At 41.8% G+C, this 21,929-nt stretch overlaps 1 pseudogene; it reads right to left on the bottom strand.

The window, feature by feature from the left end:
* LOC141333944 (guanylate-binding protein 4-like) overlaps positions 1-21,929 on the bottom strand; it is a 34,106-nt pseudogene that overhangs the window by 9,107 nt on the left and 3,070 nt on the right.

Below are 21,929 nucleotides of genomic sequence, written 5' to 3'. Positions count from 1 at the left end.
ATTAAGTTAATTTTCATGGCAAAGAAGGACTATGCAATTCATCTTATCACTCTTCATAACATTCTGGAGTATATGCAAATTGCTATTATAAAAACTGAGGCAGCAACTTTTCCAATTTCCAATATTTATGTAATTCTCAAAATTTTTGGCCACGACTGTACAAGGACTGGATTAAATCCGGATAGCCAAATAAACTGCCCTGTCTCCCAGAAAAGAAGATCCTGTCCAAATATGCCTGTTATTACTGAAGATAATGCTAACGCATTGAAGAGCTAACTTAACATTCCACAATGCCGTTTCAGAATTAAAAATGCAAACAAAGCAATTAACTACGTTCAAAGCAAATAAAACACTTTTGGATTGAAAATACGGGCAGCATCCTGTCACAGTCTGGCTGGGTTGAGGAGTGGAGATAGAGCAGGATAACCGGAGTAGATGAATATAAAGAAGTTTATTAAATAAAACACTGCAAATGAATGCAAACAAACAAAAACCGGGAGCAAGAAGGAGCGCAGGAAACATAAGTAACATTAACAACAGACAACTGGGAGTGATCAGACACTGACTAATTACACAGAACACGAGGCGTGGCTACAGACGAGATAACAGGATAATAAGGGGGAAATACAAATATGGGCATGGATAGAACCAAAAAACACTAAACCAAATGGGGGAGCAAATGGGACAAACCAAAAGAACTGGAAACAGAGGGGGAAAAACACTTGGAAAAAAGAAAAGGACCTGGGCTGGATGATTAGTTAATAGTAGTTAGAATTCACGAGTTCGCCCTTACATCTAATCTGCTTGAGCGAGTATTAAGCATATTTTGGCGTGCTGTCAGGGGGAAGGGTTCCGGGCCGCAATACAGGCCGGACCCAGAGAACTCCCCCTGCTAGTGTAGGATAGAAACAGATTAGAAGTGGGGAGTAGGGGTGGAGGAGGGATGCCAAGAAACTGTTGCTGGATGGAGGTAAGACGGCTGGTAATAAATAGAGGATGCGCTGATTGAATGATTGGTTAAACAGGTTGCACTTGTGCCGAATGGGTTGATTATCTGATCGTGCTCCTCCTGAACCTTGTTTAATCAAACATCATTTCACGAGTTCGCCTTTACATCTAATCTGCTTGAGCGAGTATTAAGCATATTTTGGCGTGCTGTCCGGGGGAAGGGTTCCGGGTCGGAATACAGGCCGGACCCAGAGAACTCCCCAAAGAAGCTTTTATGCATAGGACAGCTGCCACGAAGCAAGAAATTTAGGTAGCCCCCCCAAAAAATATGCGTAGAACTAAATTTATGTAAGGAAAAGGAGGAGAGTGCCAATTTAATTTTTTTTTAAACGATTCGATGGTCGGATGTGGCCCCCTAGCTGCGACCGAAGGGAGCCGCGACTCTGTTGCACCGGGAGGGAAAGCCCACCCATCGTCGAGTACGCAGCGTAACTTGAGCGACGGATAGGGGGCTCACACTGCGACCGAAGGGAGCCACGACTCTGCTGCACCGGAAGGGGGGGGGCCTAGTCCGACCCTGAAATGGGCAAAATATGAGGCGATTGGTGGAGGGACCCTCACTGTTTCCGAAGGGAGCTTCGGCTCTGCTGCTCCGGAAGGGAGGGTCTCCCTTGCAAGGTGCCTCGGATGGAGGGCTCCCACTGCGACTGAAGGGAGCCGTGACTCTGCTGCACCGGCGGGGAGAGCCCGTCCGCTGTAGAGTACGCAGCGTAACTCGGCTGACAGATGGAGGGCTCACGCCGCGACCGAAGGGAGCCACGGCCCTGCTGCACCGGAAGAGGGAGCCCAGTCCCATGCTGAATAGGCAATAAGATGAGGCGATTGATGGAGGGACCCTCGCTGCTTCCGAAGGGAGCTGCGGCTCTGCTGCACCGGAAGGGAGAGTCCCCCTTGCGAGGCGGGTTTTTTTTTTTTTTTTTTAATAAAGGCGATTGGTGGAGGGACCCTCACTGCTTCCGAAGGGAGCTGCGGCTCTGCTGCACCGGAAGGGAGAGTCCCCCTTGCGAGGTGCGTCGGATAGAGGGCCCCCACCCTACCGAAGGGAGCCGCGACTCTGCCGCACCGGGAGGGAGAGTCTGTCCGCTGCCAAGTATGCAGCGTAACTCGTGTGACAGACGGAAGGCCCCACACTGCGACCGAAGGGAGCCGCGGCCCTGCTGCACCGGGAGGGAGAGCCCATTCAGATGCTGAATGTGTAAAAATAAAGCGATTGATGGAGGGACCCTTGCTGCTTCCGAAGGGAGCTGCGGCTCTGCTGCGCCGGAAGGAAGAGTCCCCCTTGCGAGGCGAGGGTTGGCGCGTCGGATGGAGGGCTCCTACTGCAACCGAAGGGGGCCGCGACTCTGCTGCACCGGGAGGGAGAGCCCGTCCGCCGTCGAGTACGCAGCGTAATGTGTGACAGACGGAGGGCTCACACTGCGACCGAAGGGAGCCGCGGCCCTGCTGCACCGGAAGGAAGAGCCCCGTCCGACGCTGGATAGGCAATAAAATCGGCGATTGATGAAGGGACTCTCACTGCTTCCGAAGGGAGCTGCGACTCTGCTGCACCGGAAGGGAGAGTCCCCCTTGAGGGGAGCGTCGGATGGAGGGCTCACGCTGCGACCGAAGGGAGCCGCGGCTCTGCTGCACCGGAAGGGGGAGCCCAGTCCGATGCTGAATAGGTGATAAAGATAAGGCGATTGATGGAGGGACCCTCTTCCGAAGGGAGCTGCGGCTCTGCTGCACCGGAAGAGAGAGTCCCCCTTGCGAGGCACATCGGATGGAGGTCTCCCACTGCAACCGAAGGGAGCCGCGACTCTGCTGCACCGGCAGGGAGAGCCCATCCGCCATCGAGTAGGCAGCATAACCCGAATGACAGACGGAGGGCTCACGTCGTGACCGAAGGGAGCCGCGGCCCTGCTGCACTGGAAGGGAGAGTCCCCCTTGAGGGGAGTGTCGGATGGAGGGCTCCCACTGCGACCGAAGGGTGCCGCGGCCCTGCTGCACCGGAAGAGAGAGCCCCGTCCGACGCTGGATAGGCAATAAAATAGGCGATTGATGAAGGGACTCTCACTTCTTCCGAAGGGAGCTGCGGCTCTGCTGCACCGGAAGGGAGAGTCCCCCTTGCGAGGCGACGAGCGTCGGATGGAGGGCTCACACTGCGACCGAAGGGAGCCGCGGCTCTGCTGCACCGGAAGGGGGAGCCCCGTCCGATGCTAAATAAGAAATTGAATTTGACGGCTGGTGGTGACAATATGATTAAATTTAACAGACAAAGGGGTGGTTAGAGTCGACGACAAATTGAGGATACATTGCAGATTTAGCTTGCGCGTCCCCAAATTGAAAGTAATAAAAGGGGTGTGATAAGGTTAAATTAGAGAAAGGAGGTTAAATGTCAATGTAGTAGCCTTTCCTTCTTGGTTCGTCTTTGTTTAATCAAATAAGCGATAATTTCATTATCCAGAATGGGTAAATCTGATGCCGTTTAATTTAGACGTTATTGCGGTTTCTAAAAATCTCCAAGCCAAAGAAATTGCTTGGAGGATAAAGTCGAGTGACGTGTCAAGGAGCGGTTTCAAGGGATGAGTTATGGGAATATGAGTTGCGAATAGTGAGGTACTGGGGTTGGCGATTGGCCCGCCTCCAGATCCAGTGCTCTGAATTTTTTGCAAGAATCTGGAACTTGATGATATGAGGCCCAGGGGGTGGTTCCAGAGCGACAGCATTCAGTGGAGTAAGCAGTGGGACTGCTGTGAATAAAGTGTACCAAGGTTTAGATTGAAAAGAAGGATGAGAATGAAGATAGGGCGGTGCCATAACAGTTTGCGGAGGCAGCCTCACGCATGGATTAGCCCCTGGTTAGAGGGTAAGAGTAAGAGGTCTTGAGCGGCCAGTGGAGGCAGCCTCACTCTAGCGTCTGCTGCAGAAGATAGAAGGAAAGGCATGGGAAATATAGGAGAAAAAGCCATGATAGCGTGCAGTGAGGAGTGGCCGAATCTGGGGCGCGGCCTAGGCTTGCTGATGGCCTGCTGCATCCTGATGCTTAAGAGCCAGAACTTGACCTGGAGAAAGACAACATTGTTTTGAATGAAGTAGAAAGCTGTGAGGGAGAGAAGCATGGGCCGCAATTGTCAGGGAGGTAGCCTCATACTTAAATAGGGCTAGTGTCTGCTATGGGAGCTGGATGCCACTGAAAAGAAAGAGGTTATTAGTAACAGGAGGAAAAGTCTGAGATGTGTGGGCCTAAGTTGCAAACAGAGACAGCCTCATGCCTCCTTCAACGGGAAGAGAGTACGGTTTGTGACATCTTGAAGAGCCTGTGTAGCCTGCACAGCAAGTGAAGGCGGCCTCGCACTAGCGTCTGCTATGGGAGCTGTAGGCCACTGAAAAGGAAAAGGATTAGAAGTAACGGGAGGAAAAGACTGAGATGTTAAGGCTTGTTGCGAGCGGAAGCAACTTCGCTTTTGTTTCAGCTGCAGGTCACTGAAGCTTGAGATATGTGGAAGAAAATGCTGGAGAGTCCTGCAGCCTGCACAGCTGGCGGAGGCAGCCTTATGCTTGTTTTCGCTGTTTTAGCTTTGGGTCACGGGAAAGGGGAGTGGTTTGTGGTGCTATGATACATACCGATGTTTTACTTCTACAAGGAGCAAACATTTCTTCTAAAACTTTGTCATCATAGATACTCATAGATGTCTATTAATTCTGAACATGGGTGCTTATAATCAAGTACATTATTTATTTATCGTTCTGTCTATTTGTGCTGGCTGTGCATTATCACTTTTTTTTTTTTGTTTTTGTAAAATAATTGTGTTTTGTACGAGCTCTCCCTCGCATTATTAACATGACAGTGTGAATGTACGTTGAATAATGCGCCCAGGAATAAACATGACAAGATCATAATAAAATTTGTTAAGCTTATTTCTTAAATTTATGCATCGACAGGAGAAGTATAATTTATTCTTTGGAAAAATGTGCATTTGGATATAAATGCTGTAATAATTTAACGGAGTAAATTGAGAAAACACGCTCAAATTGACCAGAGTTTGAAAACAGAAACCAGCTGGCGCTATTGAACATTATTTTGTCAGCGGTCAGCAGCCTGAATGACCATATATATTAGGCTACAAACAAGTAAAATGTGTCTTTGTTTATTATAACAACACATTGAAAAACAGAAAAGGTAAGAAGCATTATTTTAAACGAGGGCATACGACAGGAGCAGACCTGTAGCGGAACAAACTTTACCCTGAGATTGTGTGTGTGTGAAAAAGTCTAAATACCGGTAGGTTGCTACAGTAGTTGAACTCAACAAAAATATTAATGGTTGCCTTATGATGCGCCTTAGTTGTTAGTTTGTCACTTCAAAATTGTTAATTTAAGAACACAGTTGAACGTATTTTCTATCATCTTTATCTTATTTATCTCGGAGTACAATGTGTAGTTTAAAAACCCCGCTACAATGCTACTGAAACATCACACACAGAAAAGTTTAGTAATTTAATTTGTGTTCTGGTTACGAAATGACATAAACATAAATTATGCATCGCATTGTTTATCGGCTTTTAGCAATAACTGACCTGCCTTTAGCCACTTACCCAGTGGTGTAGTAATGCCTGGAGAAGCCACGGTCCTGACTGCATTATCACTGTCTTTAGCGAATATTTACATTTATTCACATATGACTGGATGTGGTAGACTGTCATGATTTTGGCTAATGCGGGACACTAACGTTACTGAATAATGCACATCAAAAGGGGTTTTAAATAGTGGGTATACGCCGTATGTCCACTAAAACCACTGGACTTACCTAAAAAATAATTAACAACACGGCCCGTCTCTCGCTAGCGACTACTACAAGAGCTGGTGGTCTGACCACATGCAGCGCTGCGGCCGGAAAAGGCAGCGGTGAATAGTTGAACCGAAGCGGGAAGCGAGTCGGGTTTGCTGCGGTGAGAAGTAGGGCGCGACCCAGGCTTGTCTGAGGCTTGTCGCTGCGACCCGACGCTCGAAAGCCGGGTCTCGTGCGGTACTAGTGGTGTCGAGCGAGGCGAAGTGAATCTAAGGCCGGCAGATTGCAACGGATGATCCAAAAAACCCCGGTACAGGTTTAGTCTTTGACTGTGATATTTTGACCAATGCCAAACCGAATGCCAAGAAACTGTCGCTGGATGGAGGTAAGACGGCTGGTATTATATAGAGGATGCGCTGATTGAATGATTGGTTAAACAGGTTGCACCTGTGCCGAATGGGTTGATTATCTGATCGTGCTCCTCCTGAACCTTGTTTAATCAAACATCATTTAAATCTAAAATTAAATTCTAAATCTAAATGTCCTAAATCTTTTTTTCTGTAACGTTAGTAAGCCTTTTTTTTTCTTCACAAGAAAATTTTTTTTGTTCTCAAGACAAAGCAAAGAGACGTCACAAATTATTTTCTTCATTTTTATTAAAATATTTGAAAAGGGAGAAATTAAGACTGCTGTCTTTTAAAGTGTTCACTAGCATAATCACACATTGGCAGATGGAGTTAGTGTTAATAGCCTCTACCAACAACGTGTGCTATTTGCACTTAAAGTATAGTGACGCTACAAAGCCGTAAAGCACAACATTAATTAAAACAGCTACAAATGGTGGCAGAATGGTCACTACTCAAATGTTTTATACAATGAAAATTAGTAGCATAAACATATAACCTTATGACTATCATTATTAATATCAGTTAACGTTATACAGATTCATAGCTTTTGACACATAGCTGCTGTGCTATAATCAGCACATACAATCAAACGAGAGTTCAACAACTCACCAAGATCACCCAAAATAGTTGGTTTAGGAGACAGACCACATAAATGTTACTATTTCGCCATTTTTGCCGTCTTTCAAATCAAATTTGAACAAATTAAACACCGTTAATCACTCGCTGCTTTTCCTCTTCGACCGTTATTTTCAAATGATGCACGCTACAGATGCAGGCGTGCTACATTCAAATTTCCTAAAGGGGCCGCGTCAGGACAATACCGTATATAGATGTTCGTATCTCTGTGAATTCTTAGTCACATGTAATACATTTGAACTCATTCGAACATTATGAAATATCATATTTATTATCTTTACCTTACTTTAATATTATGAATTTCAAGAAATACATAATATTTGTTTATATTTGTGTGTATTCATATAGGCTGCAATTTATTGTGGGTTACCATGGTTTATTTTGTAGTTACTATGGTTTTACAACAAAAAACTGTTTAAATATGGTTATTGTAGTAAAACTATGGTTTTACAACAAAAAACATAGTTTAAATATGGTTATTGTAGTAAAACCATTGTTTATTTTGTAGTTACTATGTTTTTACAACAAGAAACATAGTTTAGCTATGGTTACTATAGTAAAACCATGGTTTATTTTGTAGTTACTATGGTTTTACTACAAAAAAACATAGTTAAACAATGGTTACTACAGTAAAAACATGGTTTATTTTGTAGTTACTATGGTTTTACTACAAAAAAACGTAGTTAAACCATGGTAACTATAGTAAAACCATGGTTTATTTTATGGTTACTATGGTTTTACTATAAAAAAACTATAGTTAAACCATGGTTCATTTGTAGTTACTATGGTTTTACTTCAAAAACCATAGTTAAACCATGGTTACTACAAAAAAACCATGGTTAATTTTCGTAAGGGAAAATACTGACACATCCTGACTCATATAATTTTATATTTCATGAACTGAAATATTAGGAGAAGAGATGGGGATATATTTGTCAAAAATACAAGCAAAAGTAGACTTGAACTTGAAAGATAATGCTAATATGCTTTAGAGCTAACTCGATGTTCCAGCTGTTTCACATTTAAAAATGCAATCAAAGCAATTAACCACTTTATTAATGTTGTTATTACTGGCAACTGTACAAATAAAGCATATTTAAAAAGTTTTCTTACCATGTTTCTTACCTCTTTAACATGGCAGGCTGCAGCTTCTCACCAGCACTAGTTAAAAAAAAGCGCGTCCTGACTGAGAATAGTAGTTACTGATTAGATAATAGAGAACTACCACTTTAAGCTGAGCGCTATCACTTACTTCGTAAATTACTGATTCATTAATCAGAATTTCTTGTTAGTTAATAGTAGTTACTATAATGTAAGTAGTGCATTAGTAATTTGTTCCTGTGTAGCTATTCATTAATGATGGAACCGTGTTCTAAAGTGTTACCGCCTTTTTTGTAGTGTAACAAGAGCTAGTTGAAGTAGTGATTATGAAGACTCTTCAAATAACCTTTTGCAGTATTTTTTAATTACCATGTTTCAGCTTCAGAGCAAACTCTAGGTACTCATCCTCTGTTACATCTTTGCCTTCGATCTTTAGCTCCAGTGTGAAGTCCCTCACAGCCCAGATGAAACAAGGGAAGAACTTTACAAACTCACTTGACTCATCAGCATCCTCATCTGATGATTTGACCTTGATACACTCTGTTAGTTCAGTTACATATCTGACCGTTTGTTCAGGCATGAACACAAAGCGACTGCAACTCATGATGCATAGTCTAACAAAACAAACGTGTAATTCCATGAGCTGATAAACAAATTCACAACACCAATACTTTTCAGATTACATGTAGACTTAAAACATGACAGCAAATAAATAAATAATAATTAAGTAATTAAGTTACTTAGAATATAATCTAACAGTGTGACTTAATTTACGCTTGATAAATGGTCAGAAGGATACTGCAGATCCATTACAGCCTTGTTGTCAATCGTCCCTCGACTGTTGTACACTAGAGTACTGCTGAGTAACACAGCCAAACAGAAGATGTGGGTGTCATGCTTTGGGTCTCCCTGTGAGAGAGAAATATATATATATTTTTTAATCATCAGCATCACCCAATGATGTTTGTATTTGTCCAATGAGTGTCTTAAGTGGGACATTTATTCAGAAGTGCTCCATCTCCATTTGTTTACTCATTTTACTTTTGTGCATTATCTCTGCTTTTAAAGTGAAAGTATTCTTGGACTCATAAAACTACCAAGAAAGCACAACTAGCATTACAAGCAGTTTTCTTGTCATGTAACCTTATTCACGTCTCCGAGTCCCTCGGTGTCCAGCAGCACTAGCGTAGTTTCTGCACATCCACATCCAGATGCCCTTTGTCTTGGACTCAACTGTGCTGCCCAGTACAAACCCTAATAATGACAATGAATTTTGTGGATGTAATGTCATTCACTTGAACTGCATAATGTTTGCTATGAGCGCTAACCTGTTTGTTTTCCAGCGAGACGGTTCATCAAATAGGACTTCCCGGTCCGATAGAGCCCCACCACAGCCACCACCACCACCGGCTGCTGGATCTGCTCTAGGATCTGCAGCGCTGACTGCTGCACAAACAGCTTCCCATCTGAGTCTGTGTCAATGATGCACACTGGTTTATCCATGGTCAATGGAGACAAATCTGCCAACAGAAACACACATTTTAAACACGGGTATTTAAGGTATGTCTCTTTCTGAAATATGCAGAAGAAAACCCATGTAAGACTTACATTATAAAAAAAAAAAAAATCCACAATGGTTTATATAATGATTTTGGACTATGGGGCACCATTATTTCTATGACATGAAATGGCTATTTTTACCACAACACAACTCGGAAAATAAAATACTAATATGATGCCACATTGTGTGGTTTTAGTTGTAATTTTCAGTCAAAGGGCAACAGGAGTGGTGTAAATTTCCCCTTATTTTCTAGAGGTGAAAAGAGGAAAAATCAATGGGAAGATGTCTGTGGACAAATAAGGCTCCTTTAAGACCTGGATTTTTTCTCTCCACTTTAGCCCTGATGTCTTAGAGGTTTTTAGTAGACCACAGCTGTTTCATTGTATCTTATATACGACTAAAAGAATGGATGATTAACGCAGTCACAGCTGTGTGAATTACTTATATTGAACACAACAAATCCGGCTTGCACAAGTAAACAACTTGTGTCACCAACAATTCAGTTAGTGCGACAACAAAAACCATCTCAACATCCTTTTTCTCTTTTTTCCAAAATAACAATTTGATCACTTGCAAAACAGCATCTATACAATCACATTTACTTTGTATTAACTAACAATTCCACAAGTTCTTATTGTCTTAACATTAATTGTAATCAGCAAGTCTGTATTTGTAATGTTTCCAATAATTAATTTTGATAAACTCATAAAAAATAAAGTTTCATCTTTGCTGGACATCCTTTTACCCTTTTTTTATTTGGGTTTGAACTTAGACCTACACCCTACTGCAAATATAGAACTAAGCCCTTTTCCTAAATTTCCCAAACAGGAACAAAGGTATATATTTGTGGATTACTGAATATGAGGAGCTCTTTTCCAAAACACTATAAATCCATTTTGATAATTTTCATGGAAATTTTTTTTTTTTTTTTACCTACATCCATATATTTTCTTAATATTCAATTTATCCTTTTAAAATGGTCTGAACATGATAAACAATGAATGTTACATTAAACAGAAATATTGTCTATTATAAATTCAAAGTTTCTAAATGCTACTAATCCATCCTTTTTTAAAAATTGTTCATTTATGTCTTTAAAAAAACAACAACAACAAAAACAAGTGAACATGCAACATATGACATTAGGGCTCATAGTATAAATTAATATGAATCTTTATTATTAAAGGTTGTATCAGCAATTTTAAGCCTGAAACATAAAGTGTCAAATTCAGCTTACCTTTCTTCACGATCCGCTCACTGCCTGCCCGATAAATCGACTGTAAAAAAAACGCATCTCTCTGGTCAGCCTAGGGTCCAAGATATGCCAAAAAAACAATCAGTGCTACCAACTTTTCCACAGAAAAACAAACAGTGTTCCAACCAATCACCGTCAGGGGGTTGGTGTTGTGGACTTTCCTACTGGTGCAGGGATGTGAGGGAGGCAGAGTGAAAGTCCACAACACCAAATCCCTGACGGTGATTGGTTGGAACACTGTTTGTTTTTCTGTGGAATAGTTGATAGCACCGATTGTTTTTTTTTTTTTTTTTGCATTTGTCGGACCCTAGGCTGACCAGAGAGACGCATTTTTTTACAGTCAATTTATGGGGCAGGCCGCGAGCGGACCGAGAAGAAAGGTCAGCTGAATTTGACACTTTATGTTTTAGGCTTGAAATCGCTGATACAACCTTCTATGTTGGTCTTTTCATTTGTTTACATCTTTTCAGATGCTGCCTGCCCTGTCCTGGTCAAATTAGTTTTTCTTTCATAAAACTTGTTAAAATTAATCATCAGGTTGTCCAGTGACAGCTTTTAGTTTGCATGTTTTGCTTTGAAAACGTCTCAGGTTATGTATGTAACCCTGGTTCCATGAAGGGAACGAGACGCTGCATCAAAACGCTATGGGGAATCAGATGACGGGAGTGACATCACAGCCGGGGTGACGTAAGCAACCGGGAAGTATAAAAGCATGTGCGTTTGAAGCAGGCGTCAGCCTCTTGGAATGAAGCGAGCATTGCAGGGATGCGGAATTTTGGCCCTCAACGCAGCAATTCGTTCCCTACAGGGAACCAGGGTTACATACAAAACCTGAGACATTGCCTTCCAGGAACTTCGAGCTGCGTCGAAACACTATGGGGAACGAGATGCCCACACCTCCAGAATTCCAAGTCCCTGCCTAGGAATTGCTAGGACAAGGTTGAAAAGAAGTGTGCATGGGAAACATGCCAGGCACAAGAAAATCTCCGCCTGAGTAAATTGACAGGACAGGAAGGATAAAACTAGAACAAGAGGGATGAGAAGTCTCCGCCTGGGGAACCACCAGGACAAGGAGGGATAAAATCTCTGCCTAGGAAACTGCTAGGACAAGAGGGATAGAAACCTCTGCCTAGACAGTTAGGGCGAGAGGATATAAGGGCCAGGAGCGGCTCTGAGGTCAAGTCCATAGAACCTGTCAAATGTAAGAGGTGAGGACCAACCCGCAGCACTACAGATGTCCTGGAAAGGGACAACTGCCAGCAGAGCTTTAGAGGCAGCCAAGCCTCGAGGTGAGTAAGCCTTGACCCCCAAGAGTGATGGGAGGCCAAAGGACTCATAGGCAGTAGAAATGGCATCCATGATCCATCTACTGACAGTAGGTTTTGAAGCAGGGCACCCCCTCTTAGGGGGACCGTAACAAACCAACAATTGCTCAGTTTTAGGCCACATAGCAGCTCTGTGGACGTAGGTTATGTACGCAATTATACTTCCGATGGTCGCCTGAGTGCACCGCGAAGGAAACGTGTGACCAAGGGGTTTCTACCCACTGACAGGCCACCAAGGGGGGCGTGGCAGGCCGATAAAGCCGCCACGTACACCTTCAAGGTGGAGTGGGCTAGCCCTGCGGAAAGGCGCGTTTGCAAGAACTCCATTACTGTATCAATCGGGCAGTGAACTAGGTCTAAATGGCTTAAATGACACCATGAGGCAAACAATTTCCACTTAAGGCCATAAAGTTTCCTTGTACAGGGAGCTCTGGATTGAAGGATGGTCTCAACAACCTCAGTTGAGAGACCAGAGTCTATGAGTTGTGCCCACTCAGGGGCCACCCCCATAGCTTCCACATCTCCAGGCAGGGTAAAGAATTGAGCCCCCAGCCTGGGAGAGGAGGTCCCTCCTGACGGGAATCTTCCTAGGAGGGCAATTATGTATGTACTCGGGCTGACCAGTATGGGGCTACTAGTAAAAGACGGACCCGGTACCGGCATACTCTTTCCAGAACTCGAGGGAGCAGAGAGATCGGGGGAAAGGCGTACAGACAAAGCCTCGGCCATGTCTGTACCATAGCATCCAGTCCCAAAGGAGCTTGGGGAACAAGAGAGAACCAGAGGGGACATTGCGATGTCTCTCGAGTCAAACACTCTCCAAATCTGCTTCACTACTTCCGGGTGAAACGTCCATTCCCCTGGCCTCAGTCCCTGCCTCGACAGTACATCTGCTCCCACACTGAGACGTCCAGGGATGTGCACTGCTCTTAATGAGAGGAATTTTCCCTGGGACCACAGGAGGATCTGGTACGCCAGCTTGTACAAGGGGCGTGAACGCAGACCCCCCTGGTGATTGATATAGTAAACCACCTCAGTGCTGTCGGTGCGGACCAGCACGTGATGGTTTCTTAGGTCTGGGAGGAAGCGCTTCAGGGTCTGAAACACAGCCAGCATCTCTAGGCAGTTTATTTGCCAAGAGAGATGGTGGTTGCTCCACAGAGCGCGGGCCGAGCGACCACTCATGACTGCTAACTATCCGGTGAGGGACGCATCTGTCGCTAGTGTGACGCGGGGACAAGGAGCTCCCAGCACCGGGCCCTGAGATAGAAACCAAGGTCGCCACGTGATCTTGATCGTGCAGAATTATCAGGAATGATCAGGCCTAGCTTGATCGCATTGGCTGCAGTGAGGATCAACTCGATCCGAGCAGGTGACATAAGTGCCTGCACCGTGGTCGAATTCCAAAAGACACCTAGATTAGTGGTTCTCTGTAATGGAGGATGCACACTTTTCTTGGTGTTGAGTCTCAACCCCAGCTCTTTCATGTGAGCGAGAATAACATCTCGATGTTAAACAACTAACTGTTCTGTGCTGGCTAAAATCAGCCAGTCGTCTATGTAGTTGAGTATGCGTATTGATGCCCTGGAGTTGCAAAGGAGCCAGAGCAGCATCCACACACACTTTGTAAATGTCCGGGGTGAGAGTGCTAGGCTGAAAGGAAGATCGGTAAGCTTTGCCCCTGAAAGCAAACCTCAAAAACTTCCTGTGTTGAGGAAGGATGGAGACGGGAAAAAATAAGCGTCTTTTAGATTTATCGTGACAAACCAGTCCTTGGACCTGATTTGAGACATGACCTGACTGACAGTTAATATTCTGAACTTCAGTTTTCTGAGTGAGCGGTTCAACCATCTGAGATCTAGAATGGGCCGCAACCCCTCCATCCTTCTTGGGAACAATAAAGTACCGGCTGTAGAACCCGAATTCTCTGTCTTGAAGAGCGACCACCTCAATGGCCTACTTCTTCAGAAGAGAAATTACTTCTTGTTCCATCACCAGATCCTGTTCAGGGCTCACCAGAGTAGGAAACACCCAGTTGAAAGATGGCAGCGGAGCGCCAAACTGGATATAATAACGTTTCTCTATAGTATATAGCTGAGGCTGCTCCCGTCCAGCAGCCCCAGAGGAATAGACACGGCGAGGGAGGTAATGCTGGAATGCCACCGCTTGCTTACGAGCCTCCTGGTGTCTATTGATGAAAGTATCGACAGAGTTGCCAAAGAGACCAGAAGGCTGCAGCGGGGCATCCGGAAGGAGGACCCTGTCCTTCTCTTTCATCTCGGAGAGGGTCAGCCACAGATGTCTCTCCGTGGCCACAAGGGCTGCCATAGACCGCCCGACAGCGTGAGTGGTCTCCTTAGTGGCGTGGAGAGCCAGATCTGCGGTGCGTCTCAGTTCTGAGACGTTAACCTCCTCACCATCATCAAGTTCCTTGAGCAGGTGAGCCTGGTATGCCTGTAAGCCATGTAAGCCTTGCCCACCAATCCCAAGTTGGTTTTAAGGGGCCTGGAGGGCAAGGACGGAGCCTTCAATGATGATGCTAGGCCGGGTGACAGATAGCTAGCAAGCGTCTGTTCAACCCGCGGCATCATCTTGCAGCCACGCTCGTCCAACTCACCAACATTACCGTATTAATCAGAGGAGGGGACGAACAATCGGGCTGAAATCTAGACAGCTCAGTGTGCAGATTGGGGAAAAACGGAAGGCTCCGTTTTAGAGGCACTCCGTACTCTCCGCCCAGAGTATCTTTAATTGGCAGCCATGTCACACCTAGATGTTCTAGTGCCACCAAGAGGCAGAGAAAGGGAAAAAAACAGGGTCATAACATCTCCCTCCTAAAAAAGATTCTGCAAAGAATCTAAGAGAAAAAAAGGGAAAAACACGAAGAACGCATTAAACTCAAATCAAAAATATAATTAAACCGTCTATGAAACATCTCTCATATCTCCCATCTCCCTGCATTCCTGGGCCCTAGAAATTTAAAAAGAAGAAGACAAGAACATGTACACAGATATTATAAAACTACTTTTCGGAAAAAGTTTCTGCAATTACATTATCTTTTCCTTGTAAATGTTGAATGTCCAAGTGAAAAGGTTGTAAAATTAAACTCAATCGCATAAGTCGCTGATTCTGATTTCTCATCCGATTTAGAAAAACTAACGGGTTATGATCGGTGTAAATGACAATTGGAGCAGCGATCGATCCTAAATATACCTCAAAATGTTGTACCACTAACACAAGAGTGAGGGCTTCTTTCTCAACAGTGGAATAAACCTGTTAATGCCGGTTAAAATTCTTTGAGAAGTAACTAACAGGATGTTCAACCTGGTTCGAATCTTCTTGTAACAGAACAGCCCCTGCTCCACAACTACTAGCATCAATTGTAAGCTTAAAGGATTTCTCAAAGTTTGGAGTAGTTAAAATCAGTGCACTAGCTAATAAAGCTTTACAATTCTCAAAGGCTGGTTGACAAACCTCAGACCAGTGAAACTCAGTTTTTGGACTTAATAAGTCAGTGAGAGGTGAAATTACACTAGCAAAATTCTGACAGAAGCTTCTGTAATACCCTATCATTCCTAAAAATCTACATAGTTCACGTTTATTAGTAGGGATAGGAAAACTGCAGATGGCTTCGACTTAATCACTAATGGGTTTTACATACTACCTTACCCAAGTAAGTGACTGTCACCTTTCCGAATTCAGATTTAGCAAGGTTGATGGTTAAGTTTGTCTCAGCTAAACCGGAGAACTGATCTTTTATTTGACTCCCATAAATATGTATAGGAGATAGGATTGAATGCAGGGATGTGTTAGGGTGGAGGTAGTAGCAGTGGATTTCAGAATATTCCCATTTTGTGCACAATGGGAGGAACATTTAACTGTTCATAAAGTGGATTGCCTGTGGGAAAGAAACTGTTCATGGGTCTGGTATTCCTGATATTTGTGGCTCTGTAGCGGTGCCTGGATGGTAAGAGTTCAAAGAGGGGATGGCTTGAATGTGAGGGGTCCAGAGTGAATTTCTGAGCTCTTTTCCTCACTCTGGACATATACAGTTATTGAAGGGTGGGCAGGGGAGCACCAATAATCCTCTCAGGAGACCGAACTGTTCTCTGCAATCTTCTGATGTCTGATTTTGTAGCCGAGCCAAACCAGACAGTTGTGATGTGCACAGAACAGATTAGATGACGGCTGAGTAGAACTGTCTCAGCAACTCCTGTGGTAGGTTAAACTTCTTCGGCTAGTGAAGGAATTACAACCTTTGTTGGGGGATTTTTTTACAAAGAAAAAAAAAATGTTCAAAGCAGCCTCATTGAAGTCAATGGACGCTGGGCTTCAACGAGGAAATGCACTGTGACGCTACGGGAATGTATAAGAAGAAAATCAGGTCGGCCGACCTGCTATATCTAACTGATTCTGAACGAACTCGTCTTTGAGATGAACGTTTTCTAACGCATTTTTAGTCAATAAAATAATACAATAGTACATAATTTGACCATTAATTTTGTGACATTATAGGGGAAGCTGAGCTTCCCTTGCAGTCTTAAAGATATATATATATATATATATATATATATATATATATATATATATATATATATATATACCCAGCCGGCATTTCAACGTTGATTCACCGTTGAAACAACGTCAGGTACCATGGGTGGATCAACGGTGAAAAACCTTTCGGATTTGCAAAAAATTTCAACGTTGATATTGTGACATCTTTTCAACGTGGAACTAACAACGTTGATTCACCGTTGAAATTGCGGATTTGTTTCATCCTATTACCTTTTGGGTTATGGTCGTCTGTCGACGTTGAATCAACGGTGAAAAACCTTTTGGATTTGCAAAAATTTTCAACGTTGATATTATGACGTTGATTCACCGTTGAAATCGCGACTTAAGTTTTACCGTCTTACGTAACTTTCAGCAACGGTGAATACACAACTGTACATTCAATTAAAACCAGTTTACATTTAGATCCACACTGTACGTACATGTTAGTTAAAAATCAAATGATAGCAGCAATGGTATCAACTTCAATAAACTAACACAATATCAATATTATAAAACAAGTTTTATTTTGGAAACATACACTGTATAAATCAAAATAAAAACCTGTCAAAAACATTTTTCAAAACCAATAAAAATTCATTAATTCTGCTCACATTATTGTAGCCCAGTTTGTGATGAATACAAAGTAATCAGACTTTATTACACATCACCAGTCAGAAGTTTCTCACAGTAAATTTTTAAATGTTTTTTTTTGCGTCTCTTCTGCTCACCAATCCAAGTACAGAAAATTTGAATAAAATATATTTGTACTATTTAAAATGTTTTTCATTTGAAGATATTTGAAAATGTAATTTAATTGAAAATGAAACAATTTATCTGATATAGAAATCTATTGTAATATTATAAATGTCTTTATTATCACTTTTGATCAATGTAAAGCATCCTTGCTAAATAAAAGTTTTGAAGTATGGTATATAATTTTACAAATTATTTTTATTTCAAGTAAATGCTAATCTTTGGATTTTACTAATCAAATAATCCTGAAAAAAAATCTACTGCTTAAATATTGATAATAATAACTTGAACAGCATATTAGGATGATTTCTAAAAGTTAATGTGACACTGATGACTGGATTAACAGGAATGAATTACATTAAATATTTTAAATAATATTAAATATTATTTTAAATAATACAAATATTATAAAGCAGAAGGAAATTATTTAATAATAATTGATTTATTTCAAAATAATTAATTTTTTTCAGATACTGAAAAAAAACAAAACACAGATGTCAGGGTTTAAACTCCTCCAAATTCCTAGACCCCAGAAGGTTAAAGACTCAAAAGTTTTTTTGCAATAACATGCATATTTTGCGCTGCACAAGAGAAACCTTTTTTGACTAAAACCACTTGATCTCTTATTTGGTGGTTAACTATGGTTCCGTGAAAACAGGTTTACAAATGTGTCTCATTATAAGAGATGTGTACATTTGTGCAGTGCAAATGGGTAAAATACTTAGAGAATGGAACCTGCAACAAGAAACCATGTCGGTGGTGAAGGGATCAAAAAGCAATCGCCTTAAAATTCTTCATGTAGGAAATACCTTGAATGAAATGTATTTATTATTTTAAGCCAAAATGTTTCTTCACATTCTGATAACAACAACAGCCTTTTGCATATATCATGGTTGTGCTTCGGGTGATCTTTGAAAGATCTCTGGGTCCTTTCTGATGCTGTCCTCTCCTCTCTCTCCCACTTGTGTGCTTTATGTGCTGTCCTGCATAAACAAAAACACAGAAAATAAAATTTCATAAAATACCAACGTTGATACTGTTGAATATCTTTAACTGAAAAAACTCAATACAAAACAAATCTTGTGCAATATTTTTACTTTACAGTCCAATAACAGTGGAGTTGAAAACAAAGTGCACAACACTTCATTAAACACATTTTGATGTATTCAGATTAAAGTTTTAACCAACATGGTTTTAATCACAATTCTAACAAAACAGTGTAGTTAGTGAAACAAGTAAAATAATATTGAGTACATTTGTATTACATTAAATAAACTTATAACAAAAGATCAATGAATCTCTGACAGAAGTGAGAGTGTAAAGTAGCAGATGAAGTATTCCTTACCAAACTGCCAATAGGCTGGATCCTTATTGACTCTACAAGGAGAAAGAATAAATGGTTTACTGAAATTTTCTTAAAAAGCTTTTTTTTTTTCGTTTTAAACCATTCCTTTAAACAATCTTAATTAATTTTAATTAAAGACATTTGCCGTTATACAATATTCAGAAAAGAAAGATAAAGTATGTCATCTTTAGGACTGTTATTATAGGATTAAAATGTCATTTATATCGACAAATGTGAATCTGTAAAAGACAGACATTAACAAATACTAGCAACACACAACACCAGATATATATGACCAGATAAGCTAATAATGCTAGCGCGCTAAATGCGATTAGCTTCAAAGTTTTGCTGTCTGTGATAATAAAGCAGCACAAACACACACTCAAGTATTCAACTTTGCAGTTTACATGTCCTTTACCAATTTGTAAACTCTTTTTTAAAGTTTAAGTCTTTTTTTGAACTATTTTTTAAAAGGTAATAATAAATACTTATTGTCTTACCTGATTTAGCCAGTGCTGTATGTTTTCAAAGACTTGAAGATCACGTCTGTTTCCTCTGTGTTCCGGTTTTTGTTCTCCTTTGGGATCTCACAATTCAAATACGCTCAAAATAAAAATATAACAGGAAAATATAAAATAATTCGGGACCAATGAATAATGAATAATTTCGGTAAGCAGCAGCTCTCATACAGTCTACGCAGCTCACAGCCTCACTAGAAAATGCTGTAACGATCAATTTTTTTTAAATTACAAAGGCGCGCGCAGTTTCACCTGTCAGTTTCCTGAATGACAGCCAGATGAACCAATCATGATGAAAGCAGAAAGGTAAAACAACCAATAGGAATTGTTTCAGCATGTGGTAGCGAAATGTATTTAGTTTTATTGTTGGTGATGATTATATTTAAATAGGCCTACACTTATATTTTATAATAAGTTTCATGAAATAATACTGTCCATAATCATTTAAAAGGCAAACATTTCTTTGTATGCTGAAGACATGATCTTATGTTGATTTATAAGTTAACCTTGTTAATTATTATTATTAATATTATTATTATTATTTAAACACTTGCTTTTAAAGGCATATATAACCTTTTAACATTCAAAGTTTTATTAAAGTTGTTTTACCATTGAAACAACAACCGACCTAATTTCAAACAAATTTCAACGTTGAAGGTCGGTCATGTGCCGGCTGGGTTTATATCAGGGGCGGCTGGCCCATGGTGGGCGATAGTGCATCGCCCTCCTTGAGCCACACGAAAAAAGAGAGGTGAAAAAGAGTATTATTTTGCTGGTCCTAGTCTGCATATTACTGTACAATCAACTGCCTGAATGTCACTTTCCAACCTAAAACCCCGCCCCCTTGGGGCATCTCAGTCAGATTGAAAATCGCCCCAGCCGGTCTCATAGAGTTATATTGTGAGTTTTTCTTTTTCAAATTTTGAACCCTACAATGCATTTCAATGGGCACCAGGAGGGTTGCCCCAACATGATTTCGTAATACGCACTGATGCGTGCTCAAAGATGTACAGCACGCACGCATAGCGAGACGTCTGAATGCATTGGCCATGCTTTCAATGGAGAGGGAACTTGTCAGGAACATGCCTGATTTTAATGAAAGGTTAATTGATCACTTTGCCTGCTTAAAAGAGAGGCGATCAAAATTTCAATACAAGTGATGTGTGTTATTAAATGGTGAATTGTTTATGTTATCACGGTCGTAGCCAGCTACGAGGTCACCGGTCATTTTTTATATTCAAAAATAAAATGTCAAGCTCTTTTAATTATTATTTAGCCGTTTAAACCACCTCATATCACATAAGTGTTTGCAATTCATGTTGCTGCGAGAAGCTAGCGCAGTGAACGGGGCTTGAGAACGCGTTGGGGAATGACTGCCATAAAAATTCCTTCAGAACTCTGGATGCAGCAGTGGCCGAAACAAAGAAGGCCACAAAGATCCATTCAAATCCATTCATACATATGTTTTGGAGACTTTAAATTGATGTAAACTGAAACAGATTCACTTCACCCTTTGATAAAGTACAGTGTATGTTGATGGCCATTGACTGTTAACCTAACAGTTCACAGAAGCAGGCGTATTAACACATTATGATATGAATAAGTGATTGTTCAACAGTTTCCTATCATGTTTGGACTCTTTTTGCTCCTCATAATGTGAGTAACAATTTGAAAGAGGTTTGGTAAAGAAATGATGCATTGGGTAATTTGTAAAAGACGCTGTCTAACTTTGTACTCTACTATATGCAAATGAATTCCACACTAGACCGGGTAAAACTATGGCCACCTCAGACACAAGTGGCTAATCACATTCCTGGAATGGAGAGGCGCCTAGATTCCAATCTCCTTCTCATCAGAAGATATAAAGGTACCCTCCAAAAAGACACTGCTTGTACTGCGTCTAAGACCCGTAAGGGAAGAGACATTAACAGTTACACCGTTCTGAGTCTGAGCCCCGCAAGGGAAGAGACATTAACAGATACAAGGTCCTGAGTTTCTGGCCTGACGAGGAAAGAGACTTCAAGACAGCTACGCTTCCGCTCAGCTCTTGAGTAAATCTTTTATATTGAATTCGGCTGCCCTTCAGTTGCAAAGGACCCAGCAGGGACGGCCCCCGTCTGACTCTTGCCACTCCGAAAGCAGCGCAGTCCAGTCCGGAACGGACCTCCACATCGGCAGACACTGCCTTAACCACACGGTTCCTCAACGACGCAGCCCGACTGCAAAGGACCCTGTGGAGACCCATCTGACCCAGCTGCCCGGTCCACGCTCTAAGGACCCCCTTTGGCACAACATAAGTCCAGCATCCTCCAGGTCAGTGCCTCTACGGCAACCGGAACGCAACTCTGTGCCCTCCTAACTGTATGCAAACCGCATCACCAGTGGAAGACGTCTCTGCCGCCGGACTGATCACCCGACCAAGTGGAACGTAACTATAAACTAACTTTCAAACCCTGTTTACGGCCTATAATGTTATATGTTGTATTCGTCAAGTGTTGAATTTTAAATAGTTGTATTGATTGCATATTGGCAGCCAAATTTATGCTAAATATGTTCTGAAAAGATTTGATTAATTACAGTTTTAATACGAGAAAAAAAGTATTTAATTGTAAAGCAGTATTGCTTTTGATCATAATTTTACCCATTAAAGCGGTTATCTTTACCATCATCGGAACAGTTGCCCCCCCCAGACATATTT

This window comes from Garra rufa, chromosome 4 (assembly GCF_049309525.1).
Source record: "Garra rufa chromosome 4, GarRuf1.0, whole genome shotgun sequence".
Taxonomy (NCBI): domain Eukaryota; kingdom Metazoa; phylum Chordata; class Actinopteri; order Cypriniformes; family Cyprinidae; genus Garra; species Garra rufa.
Note: the sequence above shows the minus strand (reverse complement) of the source record. Positions and strands in the feature narration are given on the sequence as shown.